The sequence below is a fragment of the Orcinus orca genome, chromosome 2, assembly GCF_937001465.1.
Source record: "Orcinus orca chromosome 2, mOrcOrc1.1, whole genome shotgun sequence".
Classification (NCBI taxonomy): domain Eukaryota; kingdom Metazoa; phylum Chordata; class Mammalia; order Artiodactyla; family Delphinidae; genus Orcinus; species Orcinus orca.
Genome location: NC_064560.1, coordinates 924333 through 951891, shown reverse-complemented (window position 1 = coordinate 951891; position 27559 = coordinate 924333). Strand labels below are relative to the sequence as shown.

The window sequence follows — 27559 nt, the reverse complement described above, 5'->3', positions numbered from 1 at the left end:
GACACGCAGGACCAGCGGCCATGGCTCACGGGCCCAGCCGCTCCGCGGCATGTGGGATCCTCCCGGACCGGGGCACGAACCCGTGTCCCCTGCATCGGCAGGCGGACTCTCAACCACTGCGCCACCAGGGAAGCCCATAATTGTCTGACTTTTTTTTTTTTTTTTTACCATCTTTATTGGGGTATAATTGCTTTACAATGGCGTGTTAGTTTCTGCTTTAAAACAAAGTGAATCAGTTATACATAAACATATGTTCCCATATCTCTTCCCTCTTGCGTCTCCCTCCCTTTGTCTGACTTTTGATTGTGGATAATCTCTGCCTGTTTTCTCATCTATAAAATGGGAATGATTCCACTGGTAATACAGAGATATTGTGAGATTACAAGGTCTGTCACGTGACAGGCGGGAGAAGTTAGGCAGTAATGCATCACATTTCTACAGAGTTTGGCTGTTTTTAAAGAACTTTCACAATCATTTTGACAATTTGAATCTCCCAGTTAACAAGGTAGGCAGGTGGGAATCAATAACTCCATTTCATGACTTCTAAAGGTGATTGAAAGATTAGAATAATGAAAGTAACCATTGAAAAATAAGTGTCCAGGTATTCAGTATAATTTATTATAATGTAAGGCATATGTCTGTGTGAGTATTTTCCTCTGTTCAATTCTGTAGACTTATGAATAATAGCAGAAAATGATTTAAACTGTTTGTTTAAAAGGTAATGTGACATCATGTTATAATCCTCGTGACCATATTCTTTTGTATTCTATTTTTATAAGAGTAAAATGTGCTGCCTATTTGGGGAAGAGGGGGGTGACCTGAAAGAGCTCACATCTGTTCTGAGAGGACTGAGGATGGCGGAGGAATTGGGGTGACACGGGGAAGAAAGATCTGGCAGCTTGGGCAGGGCAGCGGCTATGGAGTGTGGGAAAGCAGGCACAGGCTCGCGCTGGGGAGGGACAGCGCTGAGAATGAGGCCATCGCGGAGGAGATGATGCACAGACGGCTGCATGAGCAGAGGGAACGGGGAAAGTTGGAGGAAGTAGCTCGGGGTCTGCTGTCTGCTGCTTCCATTGTTGTTCCAAGTGGATAAAAGGAATTCAACAGATGTGAGGAAGAGGAAGGGGGGGAGGAGGCAGGGAAAGGGGACAGACCGTGGGACGACTCAAAGGACAGTTCATTGTTTGTAATGAGCTCCCAAGAGTTTGGTTGTAGAATCTTAATCATAAGATCTGTGGGATGATTCCAAGAGGCAGTTTCACAAGGCCCCAAATGCAGAGTATGAAAGGGGAAGAATTTCAGGAGTTGATCATTCCAATCTATTGCTCAAGGAGTCTCTAAAAGAAAAGAGGAAGACTCTTGGCAGAAGGCTGTCACAATGCCAGGGGACTGCCGAGGACAGAGTCTCTCTTCTTATCACTGAGATGTGAAATGGTTGCTGAAGATTTCATAGTTAAGTAGCTAAAATGAATTGCAGAGTTCCCTCAGTGGAGTGAGAGAATGAACAGGAACAGGGTGAAGAGGGGAAAGTACATGTGAAGAAGAACCATGGTGAGTAGAAGTGGGATTCTTCTGGGATGCATTACCTGGGGTAGAGAGAGACTGTGGATAGATTAAAAAATAATATGTCTCCATCAGTACCCATCCTGAGAAAAGCAAGCGTTAAGTTGCTTCACACAAAACTGCTGCTTTGAGGACGAGAGCAGGGGTGGGTTTGGAAATGAAGCTACTCAGTGTTTGCTGACCACCCAGCAGGGCAAGGGTTGTAGGAAGCACTCGCTGAAAATGTACAGGTGTCTGAGACTCCTCACGTGCAGCAGTCCACTAGCTTAGGTCAGCAACACTCTGTGTTAGAAGAAATCAAGTTGCTCAGCCTCCTTCATATCTGTCCTTTCTCACACTTCCCAAGTGTCCTCAGGGTTTCATCTGTGATGAAAGATAATAGTGTCCATGATCCCATCACACACACACACACACACACACACACACACACACACACACACACACACACACACACCCCACGGTGTTTTTGAAAAGCAGATGCGATCATGAACATAAAGCAACCAGCACATGGTAGGACCTCGACATGGATTAGACTGTAAGCCCACAGGGACTGTTTTGGTTATTTACCGTTGACTCTCCAATGCCTAGCACCGTGCCTGGCAAATAGTGAGCGTTCAACATACATAGGTGGGATGGAGGAGTAAAGGAACGACTCTTCACACCACCATCACGGCTCAGGTCCTTAACCTTCTTGTAGGTCTTCTTGGCTCCAATGTCACCTCTAATTTAGTCTCCAAAATGCCCCCAGAGTTTTCTAAAACACAAATCTGGTAACATCATTTCCTGCCTAGTTTTGAAGAGGCTCGCCATCCCACCACAGATAAAACCCCTCTCCTCAGCATGGCTTAGAAAGACTTTCATCTCTGGCCCACGTTTGCTTCTCTTTTCAGAAAATCCCTTCAGAGCTTGGGGCTCCTTGACACAAGATAATTCTTCCTCCTCAAGGTACATTGATTAGGAGGTGAATTTTGCAGCCGAAAACACAAACCTACTCGCATTGGCTTAAATAGTCTTTTTTCTCTCACATAGCAAGGAATCTAGAAGTGGGCAGAGCTCGCTGAGCTCTCGGTTTGTAACGGACTCAGGTTTCTTCTTAGCTTCCACTCGCCATTGAGAAACTGCAACCACCTACAGTAGAGTGAGTGGGACTCAGAACGGGGACCACCCGTGTCAACTGCTGGCTTAAAAAAAAATGAGAATTTGGGAACAAAGACTGGATGTGGAAATGCTCAACCAAGCATGGCTTAGTTGTTGGTTCTAGAAAACTTCGCCCAAGGAAGTAACTAACCAATGTTGCTTCAGGAAATTTCTGCCTGTCAGTGTATCTGAGGCCACAGTCTGCTCACTTGGGCAAACAGGTCACTTTCAGCAACAGTTTTCTTATCAAGACTCTCTGCTGAGACTGTCAAGGGGGCGTGCTCCCCTCCTGCAACGCGTTCTAATCAACTGAATGTTGCTATATTAACAGGTTGCCTGGTGATATTTGGGGGATTTCAATACCTTCCTTAGCTTGTGCTTTCTGTCCTCTATTCAGAGATAACATATTTTTATTCCAGGTTCAAAGAAATGGGGAAGGGTAAAGGGTAGAAAGCACATGCCAACAAAATCTTACCTTTTATTAACAACTTGGATTGTTGAAAAGTGAGGGCTGCAGGACCACACTCTGCTGTTAGGAAGACCAAACTGGTTTCCTTTGTCCCGTAAAATGACCCTCAGAGTGGGATGTGTCCTCCTAAGTCAGGCTCCTATCTTCTTATCCTGGTATTCTCTCAGTGCCTAATGTGAGGACTTGCCCTCAAGGATGTGTTCAGAAAAAGATGGTTGGATGACATAGAAAATTTGCATGGAGTGAAATACCTCCAATGTGGAGCTCTTTAGACTGGAATTGTCAAAAATAACTACTGACCGCCCCCCCCCCCAGTACCTGCAGCAACTATAAAAATATATATCCTAAGCTAGCCCTCCCTGGGATGGCCTCTGTGCATTTATAAGGCTACGATAGTGAGAGAACCAGCTCCGAGGAATCTGGATCCTCGAGAACTTCGAGTTCTCAGTGGTGGCTTAGGGAGACCCCGTGTTTAAAAAGAAATCTTTTGCCAATTTCAAATCTAGCATGTGCTTAGCGCAGAAATTTACACATTGTTCAATGAGAACTCTCCCTCCCCAGCGTCCATAAGCCTGTCCACCACACTTCCCACCAGAGAGTACTGTTGGTAATACTCCATTTATATCCTTTCAGAGTTTTCAATGCATTCAGAAACATGTGTACATACAAACCAAACTAAAAAATAATTTATGTTGTATAAATCTTATCACATAAAATTTCCCACAAGTTCGTTTCTTTCTATTATTTTTTAGAGAAGCTTCCATGCCAGCACGTGCAGTTCAGCTAATTCCCTTTAGTCACTACAGTTTCTACTGCATGAAGGCATCTAACGTGCATAACTCAGTCTGCCCCCTGAGCGGGCATTTTCCCCTCCTCCCCATTTTTTCCCTTTCCTTCTTTTCCTTTGGCTGTTACAAACAATTCTATAATAAACTTCTTTGTACCCAAGTTTCTTTTCTAACAATTTTCCTTCTTTCAAGGTTTGTCAGTGTGACGGGTAAAATGTGCGATCTCCTTGTTCTTTCACTTGCATTTCCTTCCTATGAATGAGGTGGAGCATATTTTAGTCTGTTGGCCATTTATGCTTCTTCTGTGAACTGTTTAGATCTGTGCCATCCAACATGATAGCCACGAGTCAAGTGTGGCTATCGAACACTTGAAATGTGCTAGCCTGAACAGAGATGTGCTATCGGCACAAAATACACAAGAGATTTCAAAGAGTTAGTCTACGGGTATAAAATACTGCATTAATATTTTTATATTGATAACATGTTAAAATAATATTATACACATGCTGCTTTCGATAATTTTCATATGGCTACTGAAAAATTTTAAATTACATATGTAGCTCACATGATATTCCTGCTGGACAGGAGATGGTTTCGATTAGGTGGGTTATTATCTTTTTCTTAGTGATTTATAGGAGCTCTTGATATATTGTTAGTACCTATCCGTTGACCACTGTATTTGCAGCAAATATTTCTTCTCAGTCTGTAACTTAATTTTTAACTTGAATTATGGAGTTTCTTGCCATACAAAAATTGTTCTTAAGAAGCTGTCCATTGTTTCCTTTATCGCCTCCAGGTTTTGTGTCTTGCTGAGGAAATATTTCACCATGTCCAGATTACAAAAATAACTTCCTGTATTTCTGTAAAGTCATTTCTTTCTTTAATGGTTGCCTCTTTCAGGCATCTGGAATAATTTTTTTTGTTCGATGTGAGATAGCAAGTTTTAAAACTTTTTATTAAATCATAGGATAGAGAATTGCACCCCTTCCTTTCCTCACTGATGTAAATGAATTGCTTCCTTCCATGTAATTCAATATTTCTGTAAGAGGTGAAACATTTTGAACTCTTTCTTCCATCTCACCAATATATTTGATTATTCCTGCACCAGAATCTCACTATTTTAAATACCAACATTTTAGAGATTGTTTCTATATTTAGGAGACTAAGCTTTTTCAAGAATTAATTCATGGGCATGTTCTTTCCCAACAAACTTCAGAATCAGCTTGCCAACGTCGACATAAAGTCCTGTTCGAATTTTGATTCAGATTGTGTTGAGTGTATAGACTACTTTAGGAGAGAACTTACACCTTTACAATATTAAATACATGTAAGCAGGAACAAGATACATCTCTCCATTTATTCATGTCTTTCAAAAAGTGCATCAGGGGGCTTCCCTGCTGGCACAGTGGTTGAGAGTCCGCCTGCCGATGCGGGGGACGCAGGTTCGTGCCCCGGTCCGGGAAGATCCCACATGCCGCGGAGCGGCTGGGCCCGTGAGCCATGGCCTCTGAGCCTGCGCGTCCGCAGCTTGTGCTCCGCAACGGGAGGGGCCACAACAGTGAGAGGCCCGCGTACCGCAAAAAAAAAAGTCCATCAGTAGAGTTTTACACCTTCCTTAATATATGCCTTGCTCATTATGTTTCAGGCTTTTTGTTAATTATTTTATTGTTCCTGTTGCCGTCGTGAATCAATGTCGCTATTTTTTCTCTGCATTTCATAATTATGTTGATTTTGTATCCAACAACTTAACCTTCTTTGGATCTGTTAGTTTTTCACTTAATTCTCTTTGCTTTTCTAAATACACGATTATCTGATATACAGTACTAGGGCTGGCTGATCCTACTAGCTCAAGAGGGTCAATTGTTAAGTTTTCAGGAATCTGGTGGGGTGATTGGTAAATACAGTCATTAATAAAAATTAAATTATATAAGTCTACGGTTAAGCAGATCATATTAAAAACAAAGATAATAAACGCGCAAACTCATCATGTCCGAATTACTTCGCTTCCCTACGCTCTTCCCCCGCCCCCTTTCCTGTGCCCTGGCAGCTCGGGGACGAGGTGGACACGGGGTCGAGGGGCAGGTGAAGAAGGGGGCAGAGTCAGGGTTGGGCCTGGGCCCTAACCCACCGCGTGGGGCGTAGGGCCCCGACCCCAGAAGGCCGGCCGGCTCTGGTAGGTGCTCCGCGGAAGCCGTGCTTTCTGGCCTTCGTCTCCTCGGCCTCAGGGCCCCGCGCATCTGTGAACCGCTCCCCTTCGGGCTCACAGCCGGCTCGTCCGCGCATGGGAGCGGCTGCTCGGGGGCCTCTTTGGGGGCCGGGGAGTGCTCTGGTCCTCTGGCCCCCAGCACCGCTGCTCCTGCGGGCGGAAGGCAGCGGCTCGTCCCTCGGGGGTCTCCTGGCTCGGGCCACCCCAGGCTGCGGGCCCTCCTCCTTCCCCGTTCCCACAGTCCGCGCAGCGTCTTCCGAAGCCCCCAGGCTTCGGCCAGCGCGCCTGGGCCTGCGCCAGCCAACAGCTGGGGAAGAGCCCCGGGGAACGCCCGCCCGGGGGCGCTCCTCCGCAGCCCGGCTGCCTGCCCCTGGGGTCCCCGGCAGCAGCAGGAGAAGACCTAGTCTCTGCTGGGAGCTTCGCCGGGGCCCTGGAGAGATGGATACCTGAACTGGGACCTCAGAGCCCTGTGGCTGCAGCTTCCCTTTGTTCCTGGCACCGCGCAACTGCCCTGAAGCTTCTGCACTGCGTCCCCTAGGGTCCCCCTTGGGGTGTGGGCGAAGCCCGGCACGTTGGCCCGCATCATCTCGGTGAAGGCTTCCATATCCAAGTTCCCTTCCGATGGCCCCGAGGGGCGCAGGTCCTCAGGGCCCGGAGCACCAGGAAAAGATGCCCTCCTCCAAGCCACCTGGGGTCAAGGGCACAAGGACTCGGAGCACTGCCCTGGAGATCCCTCCATCCAGCCCCGCGCTCTGCCCTCTTCTGCTCGGTTGGGCGCCACCAGCGACTTGTCCCTCGGTGCAGGTCTCACCCGCCTCTTATCTATGTGCTGAAAGTTTTTTTTTTTTTAGTATCTTAAAAACTTTTTTAGTTAAAAAATGTTTATTTTATATTGGAGTATAGTTGATTAACAATGTTGTGTTAGTTTCGGGTGTTCTGCAACGCGATTCAGTTATACATATACATACATCTATGCCTTTTCAGATTCTTTTCCCTTATAGGTAATTACAGAATACTGAGTAGAGTTCCCTGTGCTTTACAGGAGGTCCTTGTCGATTATCTATTTTATATATAGTAGTGTTAAATGTTACTCCCAACCTCCTAATTTTTTCAAATGTTTCTGTACGATGGGAATTCTTTGTAAGTGTGTGCTACTGCGGACCTCTTCCAACCTCATGTTCAGTGAGTTCACATCGGTAGCTTGAAAGGAACCACGACGAGAGTATTGACAGCGTGAAAATCAACAAACACTACAAATCAGTTCTTCACTAATCGTTTCGTTAATTGTCCAGCCTTAACAAAGTCATGGAGAAAATGTTAATAATGGAGATTAAATTTTAAAATGTGTTACATCTGTTACCATTACATTGTGAATAGTACCAAAAAATTGGGGAAATACTCTTGCAGTATTTAAAAACTATTTTTCAGTTTCATCAAGAAGCTCACATTGTGGGCCAACAAGTGTAGTTAGGACAAGATGTCTTACTATTTTTTTTTTAATTTTTATTTTATATTGGACTATAGTTGATTTATAACGTCGTGTTAGTTTCAGGTGTACAGCAGAGTGATTCAGTTATACATATACATACATCTATTCTTTTTCAACTTCTTTTCCCATTTAGGTTATTACAGAATATTAGGCAGAATTCCCTGTGCTATACAGTAGGTCCTTGTTGGTTATCTCATCTATTTTAAATATAGTAGGGTGTATATGTCAATCCCAGACTCCCAATTTATCCCTCCCAAGTTGTCTTACCCATTGATGTAAACAAAAACATCTATAGGAACTACACTTAGAGAACCTTCTCACACATATCACCACACTCCTGATGTAAAAGAACGTAAATAATGAACGTCTCTCTTCCTTTCAAAAATTACATCTCATTCATTTTTTTGCACCTACTGCAGGGTACAATGTGGAATAACAGAGGTGTTACTTGGCATTGTTGATTTGATCCTTATATCAAGATTTCTATTTTCTCATTGAGAATGATGTTTACTCTGGTTTCTGGTAGATACTAGTTAGAATTCTGGAATTTCATTTGAATACTTTCCTACACACTAATAGGAAACTTCTGCAGCCTGTTCTTAGTAAAATTTCCTGTTTGAAAAAAATTCTTCCATTTCTACGAATCTCTATTTTCTTTCCAAAATTTTATGGCCATATGGATTCCAGAGCCCTTGCAGCATTCGGCACAATCCCACCGTTAAACACAACACCTCTTTATGGCTCCTGCAAAAACTCGCTTAGGCTCATTGTTTCTACCTCCCAGCCTGCCGTCTCTCTTCTGCCCACCGCGTTCGTGCTTTTGTCTTCACCCCAAACCCTGCGCCACTGAAACCACTCTTGCCAAAGTCACAGAGGCTCCACTTTGCCAACTCCAAGGGCAACCCTCTGTCCTCCTCTCAGCAGTATTATTATTGTGCCGTTGACCACCTCTCCTTGAATCCCTGTCTCTTCTTGGCATCTGGGCACCATTCTCTTCTGGTCTTATTCCCACCTCATTACCCACTTTTCGGTTTTCTTTGCTTACTCCTCTTCCTCGACCCGGGGCTCAGTCCTCGGCCCTCTTCTCCATCTACTTCCATGGCTTTGAGAGCAAAATGTTTGCTGGTGATTTACCACATTGAGATCTTCGGTGAGCTCCTGTCCAGAGTCTTCAAATACTTACTCTTATATCCGTGCGGATATTTCGTCAGCATTTCGACCTTAACAAAGCCCAGACCGTACACGCAGTCCTCAGCTCCCTCCCCTCATCCACTCCATTGTAACCATTCCTTTCTCAATGAGTGGTATTAGTTCATACCCCCACCTAAGACTTCGCAACACAACCTTCAGTAAGTACTGTGTTCTTTTCTTTTTAATATACACCCCCAATCCAGCCACTGCTCACCGTCAGCATCCCTTCACATTCAGTCCAGACCCTGCTCCCATTTCTTCTCTGGGTGCTACGGTAGCCTCTGAGTTGTCTCTGCTTTCTTTCTTCCTTTGTCCACGGCAACCACAGAGTGAATATATATTGGGGCTGTAACTGACATAAGGCATTCCATTAGTTAATGTTTTGCTATTTATGTATACTGCAAAATGATCACCACACTGTCTAATTAACATCCATTACCACACATAGCTACAATTTTTTCTTCTTGTGATGAAACTTTCAAGATCTATTCCTTTAGCAACTTAATATATCTATATTTCATGTCATTCCTTGTGCAAAAAAAAAATGAAACAATCTTCTGTGGCATCCTGTTATACTTAGGAAAAACCATTCCAGACTCTCTGGTGGCGTGCTGAGTCTCCCATCTGTCCCTGCAGTCTCATACTGCATCCCCTCTGCCCTACTCATCATGCTTTCTCTGCACTAGGTGTCCTGAAACAGAATGAGCTTTTTCCTGCGTCCGGGCTTTAAACTTGCCTGGAGTCCTCTTCCTACAGAGTTGTCATGTGTCTGGCTCCTTCTCAGCATTCTAGCCTCTCCTCAGAAAGGTTTCTCCTAACTGCCCTATCCAGATCACTACTGTCCGTCACCCTTGGCTTATTTCCTCATCCCTACTGAACAGTATCTGAAATTACAGTATTTACTTATTTATTTAACATGTTTATTGCCTGAATTTTTCCATTGGAATATAAGCTCCATAAAATCAGGGTACTCGTTTGCCTCACACCCTGGTATATTCCCAGATCCTAGAACAGTGCCTTATATACAGGAGGACTCAATCCATGTGTGTTGAATGAAGGAAGGAATAAGGAAAGAAATGACTCCTTTGATTACAAATAACTCAACTGAAATATGCTTAAGTAAATAAAAGAATATAGAGGTTCAAGTACTTGAAAAGTCCAAAGGTAAATGTAGCTTCAGGCACACCTGGATCCAGGAGTTCAAATGCTGTCATAGGTCCTCCTCTCTCCAGCTATTGGCCATGTATTCCTCCATGTTAGACTGCGGTCCCTTCATGGCCTCAAGGCGCCGGCAACGTCTCCACGTTTCCCTCTTCTAGTTGACAAGCGGCAGCATCTCCACGTTTCCCTCTTCTAGTTGACAACCACAGGAGAAAACAGTGATTTTCTCCTCCTAACAGAGTCACAGAGTTCTAGTTCTGAGTCCCACTGGATCTGACTGCACCACGTGCCCTTCCCTGAACCAAAACCCATGGCCAAGAAACGTGCTGCTCTAGTTGAGGGCTTGGCAATGGCAACCCGTGGGCCAAATCCAGTCTGCATTGTTTTTGTAAATAAAGTTCTGTGGGAAAACACCACACAATTCAATATATTTCGTCTATAGCAGTTTTTGTGCTACAGCGGCAGAGCTGAGTATTTGAACAGAGATCATTTGGCCCCTAAAGGCTGAAATACTTACATCTGGCGCCCACGATGGAAAACGTGTGCCACTCTTTCTTCGAATTGGCCAGAGTGCCACTGACCCAACCGCAACCCCTGGATGGACGAGGTTATGAGCTGTGTGTCTCCGTTATCCATTGCTGTGTATTAAGCCACCACTACACTCTGTGGCTTAAAACTGTGATTTATTATTTCTCATGATTTGTGGGTTGGTTCATTTTAGTTTTTATTTGAGTTTTAGTTTTTATATATATCTTTCCTCTTTCGTTCTTGATCAGACTTTCAAAAAGCTTTGCTACTTTTTGGTCTTTTTAGAGAAACAGCTTGTGGTTTTATTGTTCATAAGTACTTTTTTAAAAACTCTTACGTCAAACAAAAGCTGAAATTAATGAGTTTCTATAATTATTTGAGTTAAATGTTTAGTTAATATATTTTCCATATTCTGGATTTTCTAATAATGAATTAAGGCTATAAATGTCCCTCTGACTATTCATTTGACAACATCCATAGGTTTTTATATCCAGGATTCTTGTTTTTATTTATCTATCAATAGTCTATAGTTCCATTTGCTTTCTACCCTCCCGAAAGTCCTCTTATTTTCTGGTCTTCAGATGGCTACCATGTCCCTTCTACTGTGCTGATTTGGATTTTTCTTTCTGTGGTGCCCAGCCTCCGAGATAAGCCCCCAGTGATCTCCTTCTCCTCGTATTCACATCCCTTCCAACTCCTCCCTACTTTGTATTAGTCTGTGTGATGGAAAGATGCTCAACATCACTAACGATTAGAGAAATGCAAATCAAAACTACAATGAGGAAAAAAAAAAAAAACTACAATGAGGTATCACCTCACACCAGTTAGAATGGGCGTCATCAGAATATCTACAAACAACAAATCCTGGAGGGGGTGTGGAGAAAAGGGAACCCTCTTGCACTGTTGGTGGGAATGTGAACTGATACAGCCACTATGGAGAACAGTATGGAGGTTCCTTAAAAATCTAAAAATAAAACTACCATATGACCCAGCAATCCCACTACTGGGCATATACCCAGAGAAAACCATAATTCCAAAAGACACATGCACCCCAATGTTCACTGCAGCACTATTTACAATAGCCAGGTCATGGAAGCAACCTAAGTGTTCATCGACAGATGAATGGTTAAAGAAGATGTGGCACATATATACAATGGAATATTACTCAGCCATGAAAAGGAATGAAACTGGGTCATTTGTAGAGACGTGGATGGACCTAGAGACTGTCATACAGAGTGAAGTATGTCAGAAAGAGAAAAACAAATATCGTATATTAACGCATGTATGTGGAATCTAGAAAAATTGTACCAATGAACCGGTTTGCAAGACAGAAACAGAGACACAGATGTAGAGAACAAATGTATGGACACCAGGGGGGCAAAGCAGGGGCGTGGGGAGTGGTGGTGGTGGGATGAACTGGGAGACTGGGATTGACGTGTATACACACTAATATGTATAAAATAGATTAACTAATGAGAACCTGCTGCAGAGCACAGGGAACTCTGCTTCACTTTGCTGTACAGTAGAAACTAACACAACATTTTAAAACAACTACGCCCCACTTTAAAAAAAAGTTAGTCTGTGTGACTAATAGAAGCTGGACTTCTGAGGCTAGGTCAGGAAAGACACGCTGGCTTCCGCCTTGCCCTCCATCTCTGGGGTCACTCGAGCTGAGGGAAGCCAGGTGCCACGTCAGGAGATCACTCAATCAGCGCTGCGCAGAGGCCCCATGGTAAGAAGCTGAGGCCTCCTGCCAACAGCCACGGGAGGGAGCTCGGCAACAAACCCCAGGTCCGTACCGCCTTCAGATGGCTGCAGCCCAACCCCCGGCCCACCCAACATCTTGATTACAGCCTCGTGAGAGACCCTCGGCTGGAAACTCCCAGGTAAAATGCTCCCTAATCCCCACCAGACTATGGGACACCAAAAAAATGTTTGTTGCTTTAAGCCCCCAAGTTTGCTCCACAACCGTAAATAATATAATTTTGAAATACATTTCATCTCATAGATAGATTTTGGAAAGGAGCAAAAGAAAATGCATGTGTTCCATCTGTCTTGAGCCATAATCCCACTTTCTCTTTCACTTAAAATATTCCCTAGCTATTTGGACAAAACATGTATGTTCATAAATAGAAAAAGGTTGAGAGAAATAGAGGTCCATAAAGGGAAAATATCAATATTAGAATTGCACAAAATATTTTAACCCCTGTAAGTTTGTACATGGTTTGTATCAGAGCAAATAAACATCCAGCATATGAACATAAACGTAATGGGAAAGAACATCTAAGCAAACACGTTGCTTGGCAACTAAAGAAAAAGAAACAAAACCTCAGCTTCAAGCAGACACCATGCCATCATCTGATCCTGGATTCAATTGTGGTGAACAGTTGAGGGTTTAGAGGGAAAAACACAACCAGGTATGTTTTCTTCTGTTTTATCTAGATTAAGTTTTTCTTATGTTTAGTATTTTGAACTGGAACTTTCACTCAAACTCCTCTTCCTAAGTTGTTCTAAAACTTTGTTCTTAGAATTCCTCCTTCACTCCTTCCTGGTGACCCCCATAACCACCCCCGCTCCCCTCCCTCAGGGCCCCCCAACTCGCCAACACACACACACGTTTCTCCCAGCCCAAAGATATTTTATGTATATATCTGAGTTCAGATGTTTGGGAGGAGCCCTCTGCTTCTCCTTGTTTCTAGATAGACTTAACAGAAATCAATTCCAGGTGCTTTCCAAGTCTCTTTAAAACGTGTCTACATGGGCCTCTCTTCAGATGGAAACTGTTTCTTTGAAAATGCTTGAAAAATTACATTCTAAGAAAGGAGATTAAAGTTGTTTGTACTGCCATATTTTTAGCAGACTTTGGTTACATTATTTCCTGTGTGATGGTAGTTTCACAAATGTATAATGTTGCAAAACAGAGCATCACAGAACTGTGTGTAACCGTTTCCTGTTTCTTCTGAGTGAAAGATTTACTCCAGTTGAAAATTTATGACCCGTGTGCTAAAAAGGGCCATATAACTGCATAACTCAGGAATTAGAACAACACATTCCAGAATACTGGAATTTTAACACATTCTGCTAAATTAGTAGAATTCTCACAGTGCTATAAGCACAACCTTTGCAGCCAGACACTTTGGATGAGTTCAAATCCTGGATGTATGTATCAGCTGTCGGACATTTGGTGTGGTGCTTAATCTCTCTCTGCACCAGTTTCCTCCTCTGTAAAAAGCAAATGATAATATGTACCTTGCAGAATAATTTGAGGGTTAAATGTGGTAACATATTATAAAATATATACTACAATTTAAGTGCTCAATAATGTTGATTTTGTACATACACACGACATACTATGATAAAGTTTTCTAGCTATAATAATTCTAACAGGCTTATACTCTTCCTATTCTAAATTACTATTTAGGTTATAAAATGTGTCTAAACTGCCAAACAAAACAAAACTGTAAAGCAGTAACTTTTAAACGCCCACATGCTTCAAAACTAGTTTAATGATGTCCTTTCAATTTTAATTTACATCATAAGTCACGTAAATGGAGTGAGGGCAGGATAGGGTTAGGACAGTCCTCAGGGAATGGATGGGAAGTAGAAATACTGTATCAAGATAAGCCACCTGTAATTTATTAATCACACGCAGACACAGACACACATTTGACACACTGGCAGTACATGTGTCTCAAATACTACCTAAATTTCTTAAAACATGGTGCTAATGAAACCAAGATTTGCAGGTCACTTAATTTCTAGAAGAATAAAAGCTCCCCAGTGTCTTAGGGTAGCTGGAGAGAGAACTCAAGGAAAGGGTAGATGGGGTGACCCAAGCCAGTACCACAGCTGGATAAACAGGGCGAATGGCTGCGCAATTAACGTGAGTCAGTGGCACCATACTCCCGTATCGAGGGTAGAACGTACAATTTCTAAATGTCTAAAGCCTGTGTCCGTGACCTCAGCAACACCAAGAGATGAAATGTGAGAATAAAAATTGTTCTGGTTTTCTAGGTAAAGATAATATTTTTTAAACTACAAACTGAAGATCACTTTTGGGGATAGCATCTTTTGTTTGTATGATCATTTTTATCTCAGGCTGATTTGCTAAAATATGGGTGAACAAGACCAATTATCGGGATTGAATAGTGAGTGCACTATGGTATTGAGTATGTGGTTTCTTGCCTTACAATCCCTATCATGATTTTTAGCTAAATTTACTAAAAATTGTTACTGACGACCTCCCCAGAACTTTACATCAGGAACTTATAGCTCTACTTGCTTGAGGCCCCTGTTCTCCGTGAGATTAGTGTGGGGAAGAGATTGAAGGTAGGTGGGAGGAGCTGGGAAGTGGGAGGGGGTCTACACGAACTCTGAAGATGTCTCCCTCCATTCAGTCATTTATCAAATATCTGTGGGGCACCTACAGTGTGCTGGGTCCTGAGCTGAACAAAATGGCTGTGACTCTGCCCTCCCTGAACTTATATTCTAGCAGGAAGATGGTAAACAAACAAGTAAAACATGCTTAATTCCAAGTTGGCGTTAGTCTCACAAAATGAATAGGTGCTGAGTGGGAGAGCAGCCAAGATCGACTTCAGACAAGGGCGTAAGGGAAGGCGTTTCTGAGGAAGTGGCCTTCTCAGTGGAGAGCCACAGGAAAAGAAGGAGTCAGACATTTGATACAGGCAGGAGATCACTTCACAAAGAGAGAAGATATTCCATGAAGGTGTCCAGCCAGAAGAGGGAGGAGTTTGCCATACTAGTGTTGGTCTGTACAATATTGGGGAGACTGGAATATCATGATCTAGGTGAGGAGTTGTGAGCAATGAGATTGGGGAAATAGGGTTTCGATTGTGCAGTAAAAAATGTGAATTTTGTATCAGGTGTGATGGAAGCTATTGATTTAAGTAGGGAAGTAATGATCCAATTTATATTCTCATATGGTCACAGGGGTTGATGTGTAGAGAAAAGATGAAGGTGGGCAAGAGTGGGAAGCAGAGAAATCAAATAAACATCTATTTCAATAGTTTGGCACAAAGGTGATAGCAGCCTGAAACAGAGTGGTGACAGTGGAGACAGAAGAACCAATAGTTCTCGAGAGGTTGAATGTGGGAGCGAGGAAAGGGAAGAATAAAACATTACTCCCAGGTTTTCTATAGGACATAATTAGGCAGCTGGAGGCGCCGTTTGCTAAGATGGGGGAGGAAATCGAGTTCAGTTCTGGAGAAGATAAAGAGCCAGTGCTTCTGCTGATTTTGTGAGCTCCCCTGCTGGGTCTGCGTGGATGTGCAGATTTCCTTTGAAGGATCTGGACTGGCTAGGCAGTTCTGCATCCTGCCATCTCCTGTAAGTAGATTGCCTCTTGAATCTTGTGCTCACTCTTTGAGCAGAGCCTTTTTTCCCCTCCAGTTCCTTTACTGCCTTATTCCAACTACGTCTGTTTTGGGTCTCTCTGAAACCTCCGCTCTCTAAACCTCTGGTTTTTGGCTCAGTTCATCCATCTTCTCCTGGCCATGCTTTGGCTCCTGTTGGGTCAGCAGGTCAATAGCGTGAGCCACTTTCTCAGGAGCCTTCTCAGTCTCCCATGTTCTTTTTCCTTCAGATTGTACAATCATTGACTCAACTAATTTTTGTAGAGTGCTCTACCTTACTGGGGAAGTCAAGGGTCATTTCATTGTTACAGTTAGGAGGCCACCTCCAAAAAACTGACAGCTGCTTCCAGGCACTCTCCCCTTCCGTCAGGATAGTCTCCACTGAATCAGCAAGGGTGATGCTGAGGTTCACGGGGCTGGGAAGACGTGGAGAGGTGGCCTAAGTTAAGCTGTTCATCCAGAAAGTGAGGCCTTTGGAAGCAGTTCTGCGAGAGCTCACTGAGCCATGGATTGAACCTTGATTTGGATGGGGTCCTCAAAAGATACCCAGTTACACCTTTTACCTTGACCTTTTTTGGATCCCTTTTCTCTTTTTCTTCAGGTGTTTTATTTTTGTTTGTTTGTTTGTTTTTGTTTTTTAAGATTGGATAAGTTCTACTGATTTGTGTTCAAATTCACAGACCCTTTCTTCTGCTTCTTCATTGGCTGTGAAGCCCATCCAGGAAGTTTCTTTCGTTCCAGATATTACACTTGTCAGCTCTAGAGTTTCATTTTGGTTCTTCTTGCCTTCTCCTCCTCTTTAAAGTATAGTTTCCATTTCTTTTCTGAGATTTTCCATCTGCTCACCCCTTATGGCCATCTTATCGTTTATTTTTTGGAACTTATTTATAACATCTGCTTTAAAAAATTCATATCTGCTAATTCCAACATCTTAGTCATTCAGAATATATTTCGACTGACTGATTTTTCTCTTAACTATGGATTACATTCCCCTGTTTCTTCACATGTATAGTAATTTCTTTATGGTATACAGGACATTGTAGATGACACATTGTAGACACTACGGAATCTCTTATGTTCCTTGAAGAGTGTTGATTTGTGGAATAGAGGCGGTTAAAGTACTGCGTGACCTACTCTCACTTGTGGAGTCTTGGTTTAACATGTATTGAGGGCAGGTCTGTTTTGGTTTCTCTCTTACTCCTGGGGTGAACCCTGCAGTCCTGGGACATAATGTTTACTGTAAGGGAGGGCCCTTTTATGGTTTCAGAATAACTCTGAGATGTCTACCAAACCCCTCTAACTTGGTAGGTTTCAAAACTCTAAACTTTGTTTGCTTTGTGGTGGGAACAGCTAGAATCTCTCCTCATCTCTTTGTCTTGTGCCTTTTGTTTTCTGCTAGATGTTTTGCAGTCCACCCAACAGATGCACAGTTTGAGTCAGTAGAGGGTTTGAGAGGAGTTTATATTCCGACTCTGCGGCTCCCTCTGTTCCAGGATTTCCACCCTCAGTACCCACCACTCCACTGCCCCATTCTCCGTCTTCTACCCCTCAGTCCAGTAAGTCACGGCTTTCTTCCTGACTCCCAGCCACCCCACACTGCCTGATACTTTCAACCAGTTTCTCCCCAGTGCCTTCAAATCATTAAAAAAAAAAGTTCAGAGTTTATAATTGTTATATCAAAAGTAAGGCAAGTACAATACAAGCTACTCCACTCTTACCAACGCTAAAACCTGCAGGTAGCAGCTTTATTGGTGAGTACTGGCAGATGTGTTTGGTGGATGCAGTGTGGTATCTGTCGGGAAGCTATTCACAGCACCTGGCTTCATTGTCTCATTCATCCTCATATCACCTCAAAGTAGGGAGAAAAGAGGAATTATCGCTCTTTCCATTGTACAAAAGCGAAAACCTGTAATAAAGAGAATGGGAAAAAGTGCTTATGATCAGGGTATTTTAGCCAATGGGCTGAGAGTGGGCCCTACACCTTCATTTTTATTTTGTTCCTGTTGGACAAGGTTCAAATCTGTAAAGATATGAAAGCTAAAAAGATGGATAGAAATGTGCATGTCCTCAGTTACAGCAAAACTTCATTATTTCAGACTCTATATTTTGATGATTTAAGGTACAAATGTGACTCAGTTTTGCTTTATCTACTAAAGAAAGTTTCACAACTGAAAAACAATTAGAAATATTAAAAGAATATAGCAAAGCTGTTGGTTTTAAAAGTAATGTGCAAAAAATCAATACTTTCCTAAACTCAAAAAAGAAAATGAAAATATCAAGTAAGAGAGAGAGCATTCACTCAGTCACAACCACAAACCAAAAACCTTAAGCACTTACGAATAAACTTCCGGAGGAAGTATTCAAGGAATACTGAATACTTTTATGCTTCAGCACAAGGAACATTTTGAAATATTTGTACTATCTAAATTAATAATAGATATCCCAGCCAATTGGAGGAGAGGGAGGCGGCCAGAAGACTTGATCGATTAGGCCACAGATTATTAAGAGGGTCAAGGAGTAGCCAGGGCAATTTCGGAAAAGAAGAGAAAAGATGAACAGTATTTCTTTATAATACATTTTAATATATGGCGTAATAAATATAAAATGTGTTATGATATATAATACAGTGGTTAAAACAATGTGGCAACATAAAAAATACACTGGTTAAAACTGTGGTAATTAAAATAGATATGACAATGGAAAAGAACAGAGAGGCCGGTATACATAAATCTTAGTATGTAATAAAAGTGTTTCAAGTCAGTGCCACATTGTATTTGGACAAATGGAAAGCCATTATACAGAACTGGGTTTATACTTTATTCTTTTTTTTTTTTTTAAGAAGATGTTGGGGGTAGGAGTTTATTAATTAATTTTTGCTGTGTTGGGTCTTCAATTCTGTGCGAGGGCTTTCTCTAGTTGTGGCGAGCGGGGGCCACTCTTCATCGCGGTGCGCGGGCCTCTCACTATCGTGGCCTCTCTTGTTGCGGAGCACAGGCTCCAGACGCGCAGGCTCAGTAGTTGTGGCGCATGAGCCTAGTCGCTCCGTGGCATGTGGGATCCTCCCAGACCAGGGCTCGAACCCATGTCCCCTGCATTAGCAGGCAGATTCTCAACCACTGCGCCACCAGGGAAGCCCTATTTTATTCTTTACACCAAAATAAATTCCAGCTCTATAGAAAATGTAAATGCTAAAAATAGAACCACGAGGTATTACAAGAAAACATGGGTCAAAACATTTATAATTATGGAAGCCTTCCAATGGAGGAGAAAAGCATGTAAACTTTTCTTCTGTTAGGTAGAAAAATAAGATCAGAACTATGAGTTTCTCTTTTTGGAATGGAAATCAACTTTTAATCAAAAAAATAGTTAAGGGAAAGTCTCAAGGTGGGTGGAAGGATTTTACTTTTCTTTTCTCAGAAATGACTCTGAGCTAACTCCTGACACTCAGAGGGAAAAAGCTGAGAATCCTACCAGGGCTGTTATAAATTCACAAACCTCATCCTTGTCGTATTAACATTCTGCCCTACTGAACAAAAAGGAACACTAGGGATAATGTTCAGTTTCAAGGGATTCACACTTTAAAAACTATGAAATAGACCTTCAAGAACAATTATTCTATACTTCTGAAGATGTGGAATTGAACACTGAAACTATTTATGGCATGTAGGTGAAAGTTCTAGTTAGATTCAGTTTTACTTATTTTTATCTTTTATTAAGAACTCAAAAGTAAATCCCCACAGAGCTGAGATTGTTTAGTAACCAGGCATCAAGGGTCTATTCTATTAATGAGGCACTAGAAGTTTAAGTCGAATAAGAAAAGCATTCACGGTTCCCGGGACAGAACAACACTGTGTGTGAGGACAAGTACTTCTTTGCTGATTGAATGTGGACCCAGACCACGTCAGTTTCAACAACTGAAAGATACAAAAGCGTGTTCTTGTTCACCAGGTCAGGGGACCGAGGGAACCCCAAGTCAAATGCCACTTACTTCCTCTTGTCCTGTAAGGACTTATTATCCGAGCTATTTTTGGTCTGTGGAACTCTTCCAATCACCTCTATTCTGTGTAATACAATCAGTGCACCAAGGCCAACACCAAGGCAGAGCACAATGGCTGCTAGTGTGCTGAGCTTCTAGGCTCTGGTTGGGGAATCAAAATTTCACTTGGGTCCTGACTTGAAAAATCATGTTCTAAACGTATCCCTAAATGGCCAAGGGTGATTCACCCCCATTGGTAGAAATAGAAACCTCACTGGAGCAATGGGAGATGGATTAAACAGCTTCTGTGAAATAAGTAACAAAATAAACAAATTAGAGCTCCAATAAGTCTGTAAATCTGAGTCTTCAAACATCATTAACTATAAAGCACAAGTTTTCACGTCCACTCTTCCCGTTAGCACACGTATTGCAGAAGTTCTTTACTGAGCTACACGCTGATCCGCCAGTTTTTCTTATTATGGTCAAACAAGAAGAAAGACAGATACTTTTTTTATCTAGCTGGAGATACTTTTCATTCTTTTGCTGGTGACAGTCAAATGAATATGAAATAAGCCAGGTAAAATGCAGAACACTTGTATTTTTAACCTCTCTTTCCAAGGCAGTTTCTCTCCGTTGAGTTAAAACACTTTTTAACCTTTTTGGCCAGTTGAAATCAAAACCTGAGAGGCCCTAAAGCACTGCCTCGCTTCTGGTTTGGGCTGTGCTGTGTGACGAGCTATTTTTACCGTCGGCCTGGAGCCATCTGGTTTCTCTGCGAAGGTTCACGATGGTGTTTTTTCAGTGCAGCTGGTCACATGTGCTCCTTTCCCAAGTCAAGGCTGATGACCTGGAGAGGAATGTGTGCAGACGCTCCGGCATCTTTGACGTCATCGTACCCTCTGCCGTTAGCTGATACTCTGCCATCAAGGCTGAGCACTGGGCTTGGTGGCCACCAGCACTTCAACTCCCTTTTGCACGTTCGTCCTGAGGTTTGTAGGTGGAGCCTGGGACAGGGGGTCACGAACCGTCTGGTGAATCGATGGGCATTTACCTTCATGGTGGGACAGGGCACACCCTGCCACGTTTCCTGCCTTGCTGATGGGAGCAGTGTGCCAGGTGAATGTTAAGGAACAAGTGCCTTGTCACTGTAAAAATATGCCGTGGACAGAAATTAGAAAAATGCCTTCCAAGGCAGACTTATGGGAAAGAGGAAGTCGTCTCACGCTGCTCCGTCGGCCTCGGTGGGGTGCGCTCACTCCTCCTGGGCAGTAAGCTCTCCGCACTAATGATCTGGACTTCTTTTGTTGGTCTTTTTCTTTTAAAAAGTTGCAGCTGAAGTGTGGCTTGTCACCATTTGGAGAAGTGTAAGTTTCTTTCCCTTTTCAACACCTTTCAATTCAATGACTATTTATAGGGGGCCTGGGGGACCTCCTCCATCCCTGCACCTCTGACCTCTCATGTTTCCAGATGACAGCAGGGAGAAGAGCAGCCACCCTTCTCTGCAAGATGAAAAGTGTTCTTTTTATTCTGCCACGATGATTTAGGTGCTAGGGTCTTTTGGTGACAGTACCTACTAGAAGTACAGAAAAATCCCAATAATTAATGTGGGACTATACAAATAAAAATAAGAGGCTTTCATCAACCCAAGAACATTCCCCTGCATCGTCACATACCCCAGAGTCTTTGGTGTTCAGCTCACAGCCAGGCAGCACTGGGTTTGGACGAGCCTCCGAGACTCAGAATCAAGGTAGGCACTGTGTCCTACCTGGTCTTCGTCGCTACACAGTGGAGTTTTTCCCTTTAAGGGTACAGACTGTCCCTCATCCCCTAGATACACTCTCTTACTAACGCTTCTACTACGTATTCAATTACTCCTTTCAACTACCAGCCAGTGGTGTTGACCCTGACCATGGGGCAAGCCCCGACCTCAACCTACACTGTGTTAAGAACGCTGGCCGTGGAGCGGATCGCAGCTCCATCACTTAGGAGCCGAGGACAAGCCACGTAACCTCTCGGTGCTGCAGTTTCCTCATCCGTAAGAAGGAATAAGAATAATAATACCTACTTCATAGGGTTATGATGATGGTTGAATTAATCCTGGGGTCTACAAGCCAGTGGATGCCTGTGAACTTGAATGCGGAAATTAGTTACATCTGGACTCGTTAGTTTTTCAAAGTTATGGTATCATTAAACGTGTCACTGGATCTTATTATTTAATGTGTTAAGAAAAAAGAAGTACTTTGATTATCATATAACTTTTCATTGTTTGGGCAACCATCTCAGTATGTTTTGTTTCTCTTGTGTCCCATCCCTGATAGGCTCCACTAGACGGCCAAGAAAAAGTAAAGTCTCCTTGAATTAATAAACATGCCAAGTACTTACAGTCATTCTGAACATAATAACCATGACATAGGTGTTCAGTGTTATTACTATTATCTCATTTAATTCTCACAGTAACTACTAAGAGGTAAATATGGCTATTATCATCCCCCTGGAAGGTATGCTTATGAGGGCAGGGATTGTTTTTCTGTGTTGTTCACTGTGTATCCCCAGAACCTAACACGGGTGTGGCACATAGTAGACATTCGATAGATATTGGCTTAATGAATGTCCAGATCCCAGGACACCAGGGCGTTGAGAGGTGAAATAACACGTCCGTGGTCAACCAGCACCTGCGTCATCAAGCCCCACCCATGTGGCTCCAGGGCTGGAGACTGAACTTCCTCACCTGCCGTTTCCTGGTCATTTCGTAACTCTTCAAGCGGCAGTCTTTCCCCAGCATAGGGCTTGTATTTGGGAAAAGCAGGGCCTAGTTTTGCCTGAGACTTCTTAGCGGAAGCAGAAGGAGATGCTCATGCAGACCTGGGGGACCCAAGTTTCACCTGGTCCTCACGTGATAAGATGGCAAAAGTAAAGTCCCATTAACAGGTGAGTGTTCATGGCTTTTCCCCTTTTACACCTGCTAAAGGGAATTTTGTCTTTCTCAGCTTGGTTGCTGGGCTTTTATGGTGCTGGATTTGGGTTTAGAGAAAATGGAGAAGTGACAGCAGGGATGTACTCCAGCAAGGATGGAGTTTCACCCACGGGAGAGGATGGTGAGTAGGAATCAAAGGGAAGAGACTGCGTCAAGGAGAGACAAGAGCCAGCAGGCCTGGGTGCCAGGGAGAGCTGAGAGTGACAGAGAGAGGTTTGGGGACTGCCTGCTGTGTTTGTGGAGAATGGAGGTCAGAGGTGGGCGTGGGAGGATTTTTCAAAGTTTTGTCGCACAAAACTTCTTGCCTCCCTCTCTCTCCCTACTCTTGAGTCTTGAGCATTTCCTTTAGACACATAGTAAAAACGTTAACTTCTAGGCCTCTGAGCTAATGGTTAGCTCAATACTACTTCTTCAGGACAGGGACTACATACACTCCAACTTTCATGTGGTCAGTCAACACAAGGTCTCCACTGGCTTTCTCCTGCTCTACTTCTCCTTGTCAGGGTCAATGCTGCTAGGTTGTCCCAGGTCCCGGAGCACAGAACTCCTTACATGAGTTGGAAGATTGGCTCCTTCCTTGGCTGTGCGATTCATTTCATCATGTGGCCCAGAAGTGGCCCAAATGTATCCTGTGTTTGTCTAAATTTCTCAGAAAAGCAGGGTTTTTTTAATCTTCCATGAGTATCTGCAAAGCTAAACACATATCTATGAAAACAAGTAATGGCTTGCAAACATAGTGCAGTCTAAATAAATTCTTTAAAAAAATTCTATAAAGAAAATGTAATCCGAAGGGTTAAGAATGACAGTTGAGGGTTTTGACTTTGACATGAGGCAGACGTGTTTAATCCCCAGCTCTGCCAATTATTAATCATCTAAATTTGGGCAATTGGGAATTGCCTGGTGGTCCAGTGGTTAGGACACCACGGTTTCACTGCCAAGGGCATGGGTTCAATCCCTGGTCGGGGAACTAAGATCTCACAAGTTGCATATGGTGTGACCAAAAAAAAAGGGGCAATTAACATAATCACACTAACCTCACTTTTCTCATCTGTAAAATAGAGATAATAATATATATCCCATGGTGTTTACTGTGAGGACTGAATGCCAGAATCCAGGTAAGATATTTAACAGGTTCACTATTACTCTTACTTAACAGGGAGCAATTTAGATGTACAGAGAAATAGCATGAAAAGGTCTTTCTCATTTGGTGTCTATTTACAGATCTGTAATTAACCTCTTTCTGGTTTTCCAAAACAGCCTGCCCCAAAGATATATTCTGGTCTCTCTCTTTTGCAGGATAGAAAACTGCTTACATATGTGAAATGCCAGCTCTTCTTTCTGGCTTCTAGCAGCATCATAAAGGTTTGAAACCTTCCAGATCCAAGTTCGGGTGAGGCATAGATCTGGGACTGGTGAGCATCCTGGGTGCCCTGTGGGAAGGAAGCTTCTTGATCAGAGTGTTTCACAATGGGCTCTGGGCCCTGAGGGGATCCCAGGGCAGGCCTCTTCCTCCCAGGATGCTGAGCTCAGGGAGAGCCCCGTTTTCCCAAGATCACTTCCGGTTACAGTGAGGGGGGAAGCTGCTTCACGGGCCTTTCCCAGGGCCTTCGTTTGCAACAAACCACTGTAACACACACACACACACACACCAAACAAACCACTGTAAGACACACACACACACACACCAAAAGACACATGAGAAGTTGAACATGTGGAAATAGATGATTTGAAAAGAAATGAATAGAAATGAAATAATCATTTTAAATTACTGAAAAAAATACAACTATACATCAACTGTGAAACAAAGATTTGGCACTCACCCTGAGTATTAAGAGCATGTAAGGCAAAGAGGGTATGAAAAGAATATGCAGTCATTTCAGCATGCCCAGCTCCACTATCCTTAGGTATTTGGTCACTTCAATAGTCTATTTTTTGAAGTAGGCTGATTGTAAGGGTCCTCTTTCTCACTAGTATTGCAAAAAATAAAAAATAATTTCAATGATTTTACTTTGAAACAGTCTTTTTTCCCCTACCAGATTAATTTTCCTTAAATACCATTTTCCTCACAAGCTAAAAAGCTTTAGCAATTCCTGCTGGCTTTCAGACCTGATCCAACTTTCTCAGCCTGGAAATCTAGGTCATCCCATCGTTGTCCGACCCTTCCCTACAGAAATCTTCCATCCCAGCTGGTATCCTCATTCTTCTCCAAACATATATCGCTCGTTGCTGCTTCAAACAGTTTAACCATGCTGGACCCCAAAGGAAGTCCCTCCTCCAAGGCATTTCTCTCCCTCAACTCATTTCTTTTCCTTCAATTCATGTTCATCTCTCAGATTTTTCCCCTCCAGAGATACTGACTGATTCCTTTACATGGAGAAGTCCCAGGTGTGACTGAAAGAAGTAAACAAATGATCCCCACAGTGCCTTAAGCAGAGCAGTTTCCCTTCTGGAGGCAGCGAAGTGCGCCGGAAGGTTCATTTGTATGGATAAATGTGTATTTTTATGAATGGAATTTTCAATATTTAAATACCCCCTCTGAATTTATGTGCTTATTTACTTCAGTGTAGCCAAACATAACTCAAAATTCAACTAATTTAAGACGCAGTCTCATTCTGAATAAATAAATGAAGCAAGCAAATCTTTTTCAAGGAGAAAATGTCTTTGAAAGGGATTTCTAAAGCTTCATTACATTACATGGAGAAGTTGGTTCTCTAGTGAATAAATAGAAGTCATAGCCTGCTTCTTGCAGTACAATTTTCGCAGAAAAAACGAACACACACTGCCTACTGATGGTGTTTGTTTGGATTTGGGCAGGTAAAACACCGTTCCGTGTCCAGCGCACAGAGATGGAGTCCTGTGTATCTGAGAGCACTTCCGGGAGAACAGTCCTACGGCTTTTCATCAGAGAATCCAGCCTGCTCTGGTGAGCCATGCAATGTTTTCATGTAGGGAAGGAGGAACCAGGAATCCAGGAGACCTCGTGGTCTGTGAGGTCCCATGCACAGTGCTTTGAGGTGTTTTCCCACCTAAAGATCATAACACCTCAGCACCACAACTGCTGTTACCCCACTGTTACGGTTAAAGGCATTGCAATTACAGGATCAGTGCAAGAGCTGCGTTCTTTATTTCAATCCAAGGTAAACAAAATAACGATTACCTGTGACAGTTGGAACGCCCACTCTGTTGGGAGAATCATATACAAGGAGGCATGGAAGTGAGCTCAAGCTTGCCAAGCTCTAAATAAATGACACTTGCTCGTAGCAGACGGTGGCGCCCAGAGTGACAGCATAGGGTCACGTAGCTTGGGCAGCACACGGGCAACCGTGGTTATGTCATAGGTATCACACGTTTGTAGTTTTATTAGTCCTGGCAGGTGGCAGTGAAGTGTCTTGTTCTACCAAAAGCAGCATATTACAGCAAATTTCCAGCAAACGGAAGTGAAGTATCTTGAAGAGTGGTGTCTTTTCCTAATTTCTGCCAAGGCGCCAGCCATGTGGCCTGGCAGAGGCTGGGGGGTGGCAGCCCTTCAGTCGTTGACCATCCCAGGCCTCTCCTAGGGGGTCTCCATTGCACTGGTCTCCCTGCCTCTGCACCAATGTGGCAAAACTTCCATGGTTTCCATCACCGTGAACCTTTGCAGACTTTCCTTAAAATAGTTTTTTAAAAAGTTAAGGAATTGTATTTAGAAGTCAGGAGAGTTGGCGTGAGTCCCTGGGGGCTAAACCAATTTCTTTTAGAAATCAGTTTTTATGAATCTTGATTTCGTAAAATGTAGTAATCAACAGAAGAGCTTTTCTAGCATGTAAAATGGCAAATGCAAATGACAAGGATGCTCCTTTGTCCTTTGTTTTGGGACATCTGGCCTTGAAGTTTTAGGCTATTGACTTTATCAGCTAAGCCTCTTCTTAACTTACAGCATCTGACTCAGTATTTCCAGAAAGGGACCTGCCTGGGTCACAGCTTCCCCTTTTATGAACTGGTCACCTGGACACAGGCATGGGGACAGCAGCCATGACTCTAGCACCAAAACCTGGGCAGGGTGAAGTCAGCCAGGCGCAGGCAATGGGCTCTTCTCTTTGGGGACTGAAACGTGGGACCGAGGGACACAGTGCCTGAGGGATGACAGAGCTGAGTCGCACTGAATGCAGTGCCACAGTTGAGAGGGGCGGCTGCGGACCTGACTGCTTCTTCCCAACCTTGGGTGTCCAGATCTTCCACGAGCTCTTGAGCTACTTCAGTATCCTTCGTGTATACATATATACACGTGCGCATACATATATATAATCTCTTAAAAGTAAACTTCATTTTTAAAGCAGTTTTACCTTTATTGAAAAATAACAAAGATAGTACAGAGAGTTCGCATATACCACACACCTAGTTTTCCCTTTTAGGAACCTAGCACGTTCATCACAATTAATGAACCAACATCGATACATTGTGATTAACCAAAGCCCATACTTTATTCAGCTTTCCTTAGTTTTACACGGCGTTGCTTCTCTCTTCCAGGATCCCATCTAAGCTACCATATTACGTTTACTTGTTACGTTTCCTTAACCTGCTCCTGGCTGTGACGGGCTCGGACCTGTCTTGTTTTTGAGGACCTTGACAGTTTTGAGTAGTACTGGTTAACTATTTTGTAGCATATGCTCCTCTGTTAGGATTTGTCTGCTGTTTCTCCCATGCTTAGACGGGGGTTCGGGGTTCT

General features: G+C 43.2%; 1 long non-coding RNA gene across 1 annotated transcript; it reads left to right on the top strand.

Moving 5' to 3' along the window:
* The first annotated feature begins 1176 nt into the window (after positions 1-1176).
* On the top strand, positions 1177-10417 carry LOC117196141 (uncharacterized). Its single transcript, XR_004476222.2, has 2 exons — positions 1177-1551; positions 2454-10417. It is a non-coding gene; the product is annotated as an uncharacterized LOC117196141 (long non-coding RNA).
* The last annotated feature ends 17142 nt before the right edge of the window (positions 10418-27559 follow it).